The sequence below is a fragment of the Hakea prostrata genome, chromosome 6 (assembly GCF_041222555.1).
Source record: "Hakea prostrata isolate BN-2017 chromosome 6, UWA_Hpros_2, whole genome shotgun sequence".
Lineage (NCBI taxonomy): Eukaryota > Viridiplantae > Streptophyta > Magnoliopsida > Proteales > Proteaceae > Hakea > Hakea prostrata.
In genome coordinates, this window is record NC_142605.1 from 26,517,377 (window position 1) to 26,530,699 (window position 13,323).

The following is a 13,323-nucleotide window of genomic DNA, read 5'->3' on the forward strand; positions in this document are numbered from 1 at the left end:
CTGGGGAATCCCATTCGGGTGTTTTTATCTTGGGACATTAGTGGAGGTGGTATGTGACACAATCCTATGATGCCCCTTGGCACTTTTCATGATCATTGGATGTCATAACTAGGAAGTCTAGTTGTGTTTGGTTAGAAACTCCATCATATCATACCCTATCAGTGTGGGTATTGATGCAGAGTGACCCGTGGCAACAATGTGGGGTGTGGGCGCTCAAAACGGGTAGCCAACCTGTGAGAGGACACAACCACATTGTGGGGGCCATTCATTGGTAGGGTCGCATCATAATAGCTTGGGCTCATGGGCGCTCAGTAGACAACCAATGAGAGGACATGAGAGCTTCCCGTCTATTATATGTGGATAATCAATAGGGTTAAGTGTCACAACCCCCCCGCCGGTCTCGGTTACCCGCCCGACAACCTGTGGGAGTGATCCATCATAGGATCCATGGTTTTAGTCTATCAACAATAATAAATACAAATATAGACAATCAAGAGCAATAAATGTTCAATAAATTAATTAAAGAATTATAGGAGCCCAAATACTCCAATAAAAATAATAAAAGAAAGAATAATGAATGAATACGAGTTCAGCGGAAGCAATCAAAAGAGTTATATTAGTTTATTTCCAGTTTCCTTTTCTAAGGTTAAATAGTGTTTTTCATGAATTTCAAGATAGGGTGTCCTCCAGTTCTTCTCCATTCGCTGAGCGAACTGTCTAACCAATTTTCGTCTCTGACCATCAATAGGTGCGATAAGCGCATTCCATGCAACTGCAGGAGCTCCCGCACAGGCTATCTCCATTTCCCACCGCCGGTGCCACATCCTCTTCATACGGGATGGTTCCTTCATAGGAAACCAGTCCATCTTCCGGTACAATTCCTTCATCTGTGCAGGCTAATAAACATATACAAAATAAAAGAGTGAGTTCTAGAGAACTCAGTAAGAACAATTACAAATCCCATCAATTATCCAACAAAGCATAGATGCATAAATGATATGAATGAGTGTAGAGTATGAATGATACTATGATTTCTAACTATGCAGGTCTCTAACAGTTGACATGCTTTAAGATATACACCAGCTCTCCTCTGGGTAAGTCTAGTCACTCTGATCTGGCAAGGACTGGTTACCTCTGTAGGGATCCTGGGAAAAAAGGGAAAGTCCGCACCTGGCTCACAAACCATGGCTGGGGTTAAGTCAACACTCTCTTACCACAACCATTGGTAATGAGTACTGGCGCATGTCGGGGTTTCTAATCCAATGCAAGGTCATACTGGTAACATGTCTACATGAAGTCCAGATACATCCCCTATGGCACCAACCAACTCGGTTTAGTATCTTTCGCAACCTAGGAATGAGAATCCTCACGGACTGGCTATCGCTGTTGGACTCCACTCCTTAACCCTATGGTTATCCACATATTATTGGGGCAGATGCTCTCATGACTCCTCACGACATCCGGTCCGTTCCTTGGACGTCCATGAGCCCAACCCTAAAATATGCAACCCTACCATTTATATGACTAACAGTGGACCAACGTCACATCACTGTCATCATGGGTCATTCGGTTTCAATCCCCCTACCGAAAGGGTAGTAGCATGTGGGGTACCTAACCATGCAATTCTAGACTCTACCTAAGAATGTCATCCAATAGTCATGACAGTGCTGGAGACATCAACATGCATGTGTCTCATTCCATAGCCTTCTGATATCCCAAGCTATGATATCCCAAAGGAATACCTCATACTATGCATCATCAGTGTATCATATTCATAATCAACAAAGTATACATGTAAACAAGACAAACAGCAGTAGTACAACAAGATCAGTATATAAAACATGACTACAACAATATATATAATGAAAGGCTAATGCTAACAGACACTAGACTAGCGTGTTCAAGTCTATTCATAAAGATAGGATTGAATGTCCTTACCTGCATATAAGTAAACTATCCGTAAAAAGAGATCTGTAAACTATTACAAGACTTTTTCTTCAAACAGAGAATACCTAAACACAGGGTTACAATAATGTATAAGTTAATTGAATCAAAGTGGATCAAAACCAAAAGTCATTTGGTCACTGTTTACCAGCCGGTCGCTCGTGCCGGTCGCTTAGGTTGAGTGACCGCCACTAGTGACCGCCCCAAAAACAGAGAGTTTCAATTCGAAACTCAGGGCTTCGATCACTCGTTTTCAATCCGGATTTTGAGTGATCATGGCCTATGTGAAACCCAGCCCTAACCTTGACCCGGAAACCTTGTTATTTGTGGGTCCGATGACCCGAAGTAAAGTAAGAAGTCAGCTTTGGGCCATCCCAGTAGAGGACTTGGTGTCTGGCTTTGAATCCATGAAGGTTGATGATGAGGTTCTATTTATGGAAACAGAATCCTGATGAAGATCTAATTAGTTGATGGACTTGGAGTGCTCTCTATCTTGGTTTGAAGGCATTTCTACCTACTAGGTAAGTCACTTGACTTGTGTGCAAAACCCCTTTAGGTTTGGATTTGATCTGGGCCTTCAATTCCCCGTTTTGGCCCTTCTGTCGCATTGGTCGACCGATTGGTCGACTGGGCCAGTCGACCAATCCACTCGACCAATGGGTGCTGTCTTTGGAAATTAGGTTGATTCTTGCTCTATTTAAGTCTAACCTCGAGTCCACTTCGTATTTGCTGCCTCCAAACCCTCTGGAACGAACCAAAGACCTCTGCAAGTCATCTCTCTTGCATCCTTGGAGTTTTCTTGGCGGATCTTCGTCGGAACTCTTCTTTTTGCATCAAAAGGTATGTCTACTCTCTCTTCTTCTCCTACATCTTTGTTTTTCTTTCCTTTTTGAGTTGAGACAGAGAAGAGATGCTGCATCCTCTGTTGCAAACATCTCTGAACATGTTCTCATGATCATCCTAAGGATTTAAGGCTAGAACAATGATCTTAACCATGATCATTGCAAGCTTTTGAAGGATTCATGATCAAACCATGATTTAATCTCGTAATTTCCTAATCGAATTCGATCTCTTTGGATCTTCTTTCATTGATCATGTTAGTGGTTAATGGATTGTGTTTTTTCTATGATCCATAATCCATAGAATTCTAGTTGTTCTCTCTACCTACTATGTGTTCTCATGATGCATGATAGTACAATATGGTAGGTTTTATTTCCTTATTTAGATTTATGCTTCTAAGCCATTCTATGAAGACCTATGCATGTTTCATGTTCATACCGAAAGCAATGATCCATCCTCCTATTGTTCTTGTCCTTGTTTTCTATTTCAAAATCATCAAGATCCATGTTTGATTTATTTATGGTAACTTTTGTCCAAATTGGATCTTGATACCTGATTTGATTAGTGTTTTGAGGTCCCCATATGCTAGAATACTACGATGTAGTCTACCCCTGATTAGTACCCTTTGAACCACCAAATTGGATTCATATCTCAAAACTCGATTTCTAAGCCACGCGCATTGGTACTGATTGGTCGATGGACCACTCGACCAATCCACTCGACCAATGAGTACAGAACCAATTGGCTTGGATGCGCTATATTTCGTAGGGATCTTTCCTAATATGTTGTATATACTTGTTTAGGACCTTCTCTCAAGTTTCCAAGATCTTACTTGATTTCTTAGGATTCTTTGCGAGTTATAAAAGGTAAGGATGGTTATTTCCTTAATTACATAGATAGCATGAATCTAGTTTCTATATTTGAATATCATTAATATGTTTCTAAATTAGATTCTTACAATGATATTCTACTGTTGCATAACTTTGATTACAGTAGCATTACTTATTCATATTGAATTGATTCATGTATGATTTACTTACCAATGTTATACAAATGATTGTAAATATTGATTTCTTTCCAATATGGAGTTACCATATATGTGATGATATGAATTGATGCAGTGATGCTACGATGGTTTGGAAAGGAGAGGTGTCCTGACATGCCGGACTACTAGGGAATATTATGGGATGTTCCGGAGATGCCCTCGGACACCTTCCTAAAGTGGATGACAATATAGGATTGTCTAGTAGTGTTTGGCTAGGATGTCCGTATGTCGACCCTAACGGAGGGGTATGAGACCGAACGACCCGTGGTAGCAATGGGGATTCATGGGCGCTCAAGACCGGTAACCAACCCGTGAGAGGACAGAAACATGTGGGGGCCATTTATTGGTAGGGTTGCAATGGTTAGACTTGGGCCACGGGCGCAAGACCGGTAACCAACCCGTGAGAGGACGTGAGAGCTTCCGTTACCATATGTGGATGATCAAAGGGTTGGTGAGTCCGTAGTGGGACTATGAGGACTCTAGTGTGAAGGATACCGGAAAGGATCGTCGGACGAGGAATGGAAGTATCCGGATCCGACTTGATGTAACCAAGTAGAAGACTTGCATTTGGCAGGATACCCCGACATGCGCCAGACTATACCAAATGGTTGTGAGAGAGTGTGTTGACTAACCCCGCCAAGGTTTGTCCGAGGGATGAAGGACCCATACCAATCGGTGCCCGAGATATCTTAAATGGTTGGAGGGAATCCAAGATATCTTAAATGGTTGAGGATGTGAGTGGACTTCCTAAAGAAGTACGGTGCATGACTTAAAGCATCGCCAACAGAGACCAGATACAAGAGTTAGAATCATTCATTCATTGTTTGTCTCATATCATATTGCAATGTTGCGGAATTCCGCCATTATGTATATGGATTTTAACGCCACCGAGCTTGAAACTCATTCCTATTGACAAGGTAGACTATCCCGCAGTACGGAATACTATGACGGCCCATGAAGAAGCGCAAGGCAAGAGGCAACCCAGGAAGGTGATTGCGGTTACCACAATACTCGAAGACACGGTGGTATCCCGACGATGCTAGTCCGACCATGAGGGAAGCGCGGCTACATGAGATCTACACCACAAGGATGTCGCTACAAAGTGGAGAATAATTAGTTACCCAATGTACCACGGGATAGCACTAGTTACGAGCACCCCTGGATGTAAAGTGGGAGTACTTACATCGTGACACCGATTATATCTATTATTCGTTCGTTAGATCATTCCAATGGACAGATTATCCCGCACCTGTTAGGTTGTTCATGATTATGTTATTGTTTATGTGGGAGGTTGATCACTCGATACCTGATCTTCGGGCTGTGGATCACACTCTCGGGTATGCCAGATAGGGTACCGGCTGGGAGGGCGTGACAGCCTAAGTCTCAAATCTAACACTCCTACAGCCTAAGGGTGAAGGAATCCTAACAATCACCATCCTTGGATTACCCAGAACTCTCCCCTTGACTGGATTCTCCTTTTCATGAAAGCGGGGTTTCGTTTTCGGATGAATCACCTCAAGAAGATTGGAAAGAGAGTCACAAAAGATCAAAAAAGGGTAACCACCATGATGAGGGGACGAGTTAACACGAAATTGAAAGACAAAGGAGATAAAGGATGAGGGGTGAATCCATTACCTCACTTCAGAACACCAGAAAAAGGGAAGGACTGATCTCCAGATCACTGCCAGCACTTTAGATCTGCTTTCGGCACTTCCCCGCTGCCGTCTAACCTCCAAAAACGGTAACCACGAATAAAATATTCGTGAGTGGGACGAGGGTTACCTTTTATAGAAGTCAGGGGGAAAAATAGGGAAAAACCCCGAAAACAGACCGGGCGGTCGCTTGGTTTGATCGACTGCCACTAGCAACCGCCCCCATGTAATTTGCCATACAAGGGTGCTTTTGCTAGGGGGTTGATATCCAAGTACAACCTAGCCATAAAGAAGAGATGGGGGAGATCTTACCTTCATTGTGGACATCTCCGAACAACACTTGTCTTCCAGAAGACCAACTACCAAGCAAGGTAGGCTCTTCAGACAGAGGATCCAGATCCATGGGTTCAGGGTATCGATCATGGACTTCTATCTGGACACTCCACAACTTTACCCGACTAGACTTTCAGGTTCTCGGACCTGCAATACAGATCTCGGGTTAGAAATATGGGGGTTGTTGCATTAAGAGTCAATGATGTCCGAGCTGGTTGGTGCAATAGGATACGATGACTCTAGTAGGGAAGTATACCGAACCAATTGTGAGAGGCATGAGGGGAAGTATCTAAACCTAGGTTGATGTGACTCAGTAGTTGACTTGCAGTGGGCTAGGTATAACTTTGACACGCGCCAATACTCATACCAATGGTTGTGAGAGAGCGGTGACCTAAACCGCATCCATGATGATAGTCCTAGTGGGATGCCTTGACCTCTTACCCAGGATCTCAAGACTGGCAATCAACCTGTGAGAGATCAGAGTGACGATGCCTTCCCAGAGGAGGCTGGTGTACCATCTTAATGTGTGTCTACCATCAGAGACCAGCATCCGTTAGAGTATAGTTGCATTCTTGTATTTTGTCTCATATCATATTGCATCATATCATGTCTTGATTTGGATTGTAATTGTTATTTGTATGTGAACTACTCGTTGAGTTCTTTTGAGCTCACCCTTTGGGGACAAATATTGTTTTAGACTTTGTTGTAGGTACAGATGATACTGAGAACCAAGAATATGAGACCTCGGTGGGTGATCCATATGGTGTAGAAGGTTTTGGCGACTATGACATTTACGGTGAAGAATGTTTGTGTCTCAACTACATGGTGGTCTACCCATACTTGATACAGAGATTTTTGAGTTTAGAAACTACATTTTTCTTAAAGGCACATACCTAATGTAACACTTAGAAAGTCTTGGTCGGTTTCTCTATTCTTCCCAGTTGTATACATTAGATTTATTTTTACTTTCGCACTCTGTTACTCTAATTATTTGACATCACTTTTGCACTCTAATATTTGTTTTGAGATCCTTTTGAGATTCGTACTTTTGATTTAATTACTTAATTATATTAATACATTGATTTATTTTTGCTCATGATTAGACTATTGTGTGAAATGGTTGGATGATTGTTTGAGACTTTATCTTTGAGGTTGTGGATCACACCTCCGGGTATTCAGGTAATAGGGTACCAGCTAGGGGAATGTGACAATTTACCATGGTTTTCCTTACCCGTGGCAAAAGTTCTATCTCAACTGACACTTTTTCTTGTAATGATGTGACCATAAACAAAGCCAGCTTGAACATGCTCCTCTTCTTTGTTACTTCTCATACTTAGTTTTTAGGTTGCTAGCCTCGGATACCGCTTCAACAGTTTGACTGAACCAGTGTTCTGCATCTGCTGATGCGTCAACACCTTCCTACTTCTTCGTTTCTTCCAATTTTCCCCATTCGTCTTTCCTCCTGGTGTCCACTTTATCTGCTGTCCTTTTTGATTCCTCAACGTACTCCCTAAGGTTTCATATAAGGTTTCATAATACCCGAAACCTTTCTTGGATAGGATCAATCACATACAGTGAAATCCAACGTACACTTGTGAAATCCATACTTCACTCCCAATGTGTGAACATTAGAGAGGCAGGTAGATTGCACACAAGGCAAGCAAGACGAGCCTGTGAGAGTCTTACAGTATTTCTACTTAAAAAATAAAAGACATTTTAAATTCGATCCAAAGTGGCTCTTCGATGAGGGAATCCCTTTCAGCCATGAACTAGGAGTCGCACCTAAAGTGTAAAGTGTAGGTGTGGTTTTTCTAGGAAAGGTGTTCCCCTTTTCTCTTTTTTTAAACCAATAAAACAGTTTTTGTTATAAATAATATTAATTATGAATGTCCATAGCCTACAAAGAAATAATATAAAAAAGTATAACTTCTAGCGGAAGAGGAAATTCTTTGATTTTAAGACCTTGTTTGCTTGAGTCGTACTCTATAACAACACTTTGAGATTGTAAAACGGATATTTATTAAGGTGTATGGCCTATGCCAGTACTCCTATAAAATTTTCCTTTAAGTTTTAATGGAATATACCGATCACACAAGACGCTAGACGCACCTCCACTTCATCCACCCTTTTTAATTCCTTGGAAAACATTATCTTGTATATCACCTCTTTTATTTATGATTGAATCTAGGTACCTAAAACAATCACTCTGAGGAATCTCCTTATCGTCAAGTATCACCACCTCCGTCTGCTCGATCATTACTAAAGTTACAAACTAGATATTCTATCTTCATTCTACTTGGTTTAAAGACTCTTGATTCCAAAGCTGCTCTCCATGATTCTAATTCGATATTAATCGTCACTTGAGTCTTATCAATCAATATAATATCATCATAAAAAATCATACACTAAAGGACCTCATCTTGAATGTCTTTGGTTAATTCATCCATTACAAGTACAAATAGATGGGCTTAAAGTTGATCTTTGATGTAGCACAACTATAATTGGAAATTCATTACTTTGTCCTCTCACTGTTCTTACACTTGTCACCGAATTATCATATATATCCTTAACTATGTCTACATATTTACTTGCAACAGTTTTTCTCTCTAGTACTTGCCAAATTAATGCTCTAGAAACTCTATCTTAAGCTTTTTCTAGGTCAATAAATACCATATGAAGGTCTTTCTTACATTATCTATACCTTTCATAAGTATTATGATAAGGTAAATTTTCCCATCCACCCGGCCGGTACCCTATCTGGCATATCTGAGTGTGTGATCCACAGCCCCGAAGAACAGGTATCTAGGAAATCATTCTCCCACATATGCAATAACATAATCATGAAGATAATATAATCAATGTATATAAATGAGAGATCCAAATAAGGAAAGAATGACAATGTAATCAGAGTGCGGAAATGATACCAAATGTATATATAATCAAAAAGGAGTAGAGTGAGGCGGAATCTCACTCCACAGTTACAACGGAATGTAGCTCATAAATCAAAGAGGAAATACAACTGTTCTTAGAGGAAAGTAAGGAATGATAATAAAACTAAACTAAAGAGTCTTCTACTTTATAAAGAACGTCTTCATAAACATAGACTTCATCAACCAAGCACAGACATTCCCACTCCACGGTAGAGCTAATCATGGTATGTAACATGATCACACGAGGAATCATCAACGTGATCTTCATAGTTGCCCGAACTTTGCGTGTAGTACGCTTCTTCAGCTTGCGCTTCCTCATATTGGCCTTCATAATACTCAGTACTTGTAGAGTAATCTAACAGAAGATATTGCACAAAAAGGAGTGAGTTCAAAAGAACTCAGCAAGGCAAGTTAATCCACAATAACATAAATAACATGATTGCAGAACATAGCATGATGCAATGTGATATGAAACAGACAATGAATGTATCAATCTAACTCTATGTATGCTGGTCTCTATAGGTAGACATGCTTTAAGTCATAGCACCATACTTCTTTAGGAAGGTCTCAATCACACAACATCGTTTGGTAGTGTGTCTGGCATCCCTCGGGACATTCCATGGCTGGGGTTTAGGTCACCGCTCCCTCACATCACCATTGGTCTAAGTATTGGCGCATGTCAAGGTAAAACCTAGCCAAATGCAAGTCATCTACTTAGTCATATCAACTCAAATCTAGATATGTCCATTCCTCACCCCTGGCGATCCTTTCCGGTATCCTTCGCACTAGAGTCAGCATAGTCCTTGACTACGGACTCATCAACCCTACTGTTCATTCACAAATAACAGACAAGAAGCTCTCATGTCCCTTCACGGATTGGTTACCGGTCTTGAGAGTCCATGAGCCCAAGTCTACTATTTGCAACCCTACCAACAAATGGCCCCCACAATGTGATTCATGTCCTCTCACGGGTTGGTTACTTGTCTTGAGCGCCCATGAATCCCCATTGCTACCACGGGTCATTCGGTCTCAAAACCCTTCCGAATCGGGTATGATATTACAGGGGTATTCCTAGCCAAACATTGCTAGACCAGCCCTAGGTATGACAACCAATAATTCAGGAAAGTGTCAAAGGGCACCATTGGAAACATCCCATACTATTCCCACTGATGTCCTAGGACAGAAATGTCGAAAGGACACTTCCCAATCCCAAATCATACCTAGTCAATTACATTCTCAAATAAGTCACAACATACACAACCGATATCTCATCATATAGAAAGATACACATAAACATGATCAGTCACATTTGTAACTGATAAGAATAAGTATTCATAATCAAAAGAATACATGAACATGATACTACTGTAGTCAAAGTACTTGCATCAGTAATAGAATAATAAGAAAATGCATTTATGGTAGTAAATCTAATAGAATCCCAAAATAGAAACTAAGATTCACGCAATCTATGTAATTATGGAAGTAATTGTCCTTACCTAAAATAGCTTCGATGAATATCCAAAGATCAAAGAGAGTGGTTTCAAACTTAGCAAATAAACCCTAAACAATCATAGATACATCATTAGGAAAGAGGCCTAAAAGATCGAAGATCAAACGAATCAAATCGAGCAAAAAACATAGCTACTATCTTGCTTGGTCGATTGGGTGGTAGCTTGGTCTAGTCGACCAAGCAATTGACCACCTGAGATAGTACGAAGCAAAATTGTGGTTTTTGATCCGAAACTCAATCTACAAGATCCGAAACTCTACGAAACTTGGAGGAAACTTCTAGAACAGTAATCTAACACTAAAATAGTATAGATTAGCTACTAACAATGATCAAAAACACTACTTACTAATTTGGAATCATGACTTTCTAATTTGGTAAAATCCCTAGTTTTCGATGAAAAAATGCTATGAATCCAAAGGAAAACTAGAGATGATCAGATCTCATTCTAGTAGATGATAAGCAAGAGATTACACATGAAAACATCATGCAAAACATATCTATCATGCTTAAGAAATCAAATCTAGAGAGTGATCATAGTTTCATGAGGATTTCACAAGGATCACGGCAAAGATCAATGTAAATGTCATAAAACCTTAAGAATGAAAAGAGATTGTAGAAGAGATGGTTGCAAGGATGCAACATCTTCTTCTTAGTCTCAATCACAAGAATAAGATACAGTAGGAGTAGATCAATTCAACATAAGAGCGATTACTAACCTTTGATTGAAGAATCGGAGATGAGAAGCTTGAAGTCTTGCAATGTTCTTCACAAACTCCAAGGAGAGGCTTTGAGAGAGTCTTCCCATGTTCTCTGATGGTTTTAGAAACAAAGGAGGCTATGAAACTCGTATTCTTATTAAATAGAGCATCAACAAACCTAAACAGCAGATTCTGCTAGATTCGACCTTGTTGGTCGATTGGCCCAATCGACCACCCAGTCGACCAAGCCAGTCAGCAAGGCCAAGACAGGGAATTGAGGGCCCAACTCAAGTCCAAACCTAATGAGCTTCTCCCAACACAACATATGACTTACCTAGTATAGAGAAATGCCTTCCAATCATGTCTAACTATACTTCAAGTCCATCAACTCGACTCATCTTCAACAAGGTGTAGTTTCCTTTCTAGTTCTGAACAAGCTTTCAAGTATTGAACACCATCATCAACTTCCATGGGTTCTGGGTCCAACACCATGCCTTCCACTGAGATGGCCCATAGTTGGCTTCTTCCTTTACTTCGGGTCTTTGGACCTACAAACATCAGGGTTTCCGGGTCAAGGTTAGGGTTAGGATAGGGCTGGATTTCACATTCCCTCCCACCCTTAAAGAAATTTCGTCCTTGAAATTGAAAGCGTACCTGTACTTCCAAAAAAATGAGGAAACTTCTCCTTCATGTCTTCTTCCTTCTCCCAAGAAGCTTCTTCAGGGGTATGGTTCTTCCACCGAATCTTCACCAAAGGGATGGGGCGATTCCGCAATTGTTTGTCCTTTTTATCTAGGATTTCGGCTGGCTCTTCATCGTAGGTAAGATCAACACTAAGTCTTTCGGGCACTTGCTGTAATATGTGTTCCAGATTCTCTATGAACTTTTGATGCATCGAAACATAAAACACATTATGAACTCCAGCAAGAGATGGAGGCAAGGCCAAACGATATGCGACAGGTCCAACCTTTTCAAGAATTTTGAAAGGTCTGATGAAACGAGTGCTAAGCTTTCCCTTAACATTGAATCTCATCACACCCTTCATAGGTGAAACCTTTAAGAAAACTTTCTCCCCAACTTGAAATTCTAAATCGGTCCTTCTCTTATCAGCATAGGATTTCTGTCTTGACTGAGCAGATTAATCCTTTCTCTAATCATATCAACCATCGCGCTTGTAGCTTCAATCATTTTCGAACCTAAGACTTTTCTTTCACCGATCTTAGTCCAGTACAAGGGTGTTCTACAATTGTTACCATACAAAGCCTTGAATGGAGCCATGCCTATTGTTGCTTGTTAATTGTTGTTATAGGAAAACTCAACCAAAGCTAAGTGTTCATCCCAATTACCACCCATATCAACAACATAAGATCTAAGCATATCTTCTAAAATCTGAATTGTTCGCTCAGATTGTGGGTGATGAGCAGTACTCAAATTCAATTGGGTTCCCAAGGCCTGTTGCAAATTGTTCCAAAACCTTGAGGTGAACCTGAGATCACGATTAGAAACAATACTCATTGGAACTCCGTGCAGACGAACTACATTGTCCACATAAAGCCTAGCTAGCTTATCCAAAGTATGAGTGATTTTCATAGGAATGAAATGGGCTGATTTGGTCAACCTATCAACAATTATCGATACAATGTCATTGCATTTACTTGTCCGAGGCAAGCTAGTCACGAAGTCCATAGAGATATCTTCCCACTTCCAACTAGGAATAGGAAGGGGTTGAAGTAATCTAGATGGTGGTTAATAAACGGCTTTCATACGCTGGCAAGTCTCACACTTGGCCACAAAATCTTCTACATCAACCTTCAAACCAATCCACCAAAAATGTTCTCTTAAGTCTTTGTACATCTTGGTGCTTCCAGGGTGTACTGTGAAAATAGATTGGTGCGCTTCCTTCAAAATCTTCTTGATTTCAACATCCGAAGGCACAAAAAGTCTTCCTTTAAATAGTAGGGCACCATCCATAGATATACTGAAGTCAGGATCCGAATCAGGATTTGAAGAAATCTTCTTAATCTTCTCTTTCAATTCCTGATCAGAAGCTTGTAGAGCAACAATTCTGTCTCTAATGGTGGATCTTGTCGATATAGCAGAAAGAACAAGATCCGAACCTTTAGGGACAATTTCCAACCCAAGATCCGAAATCGAAAACAACAATGGTTGACTAAAAGCATTCAAATCAAATTCTTTTCTTTTACTTTTCCTACTAAGAGCATCAACAACCACATTCGCCTTACCAGGGTGATACTGAATGTCACAGTCATAATCAGAGACCAATTCTAACCATCTTCTTTGTCTCATATTTAACTCCTTTTGGGTAAAGAAGTACTTCAAACTTTTATGATTCGTGAAAATAACAATTTTC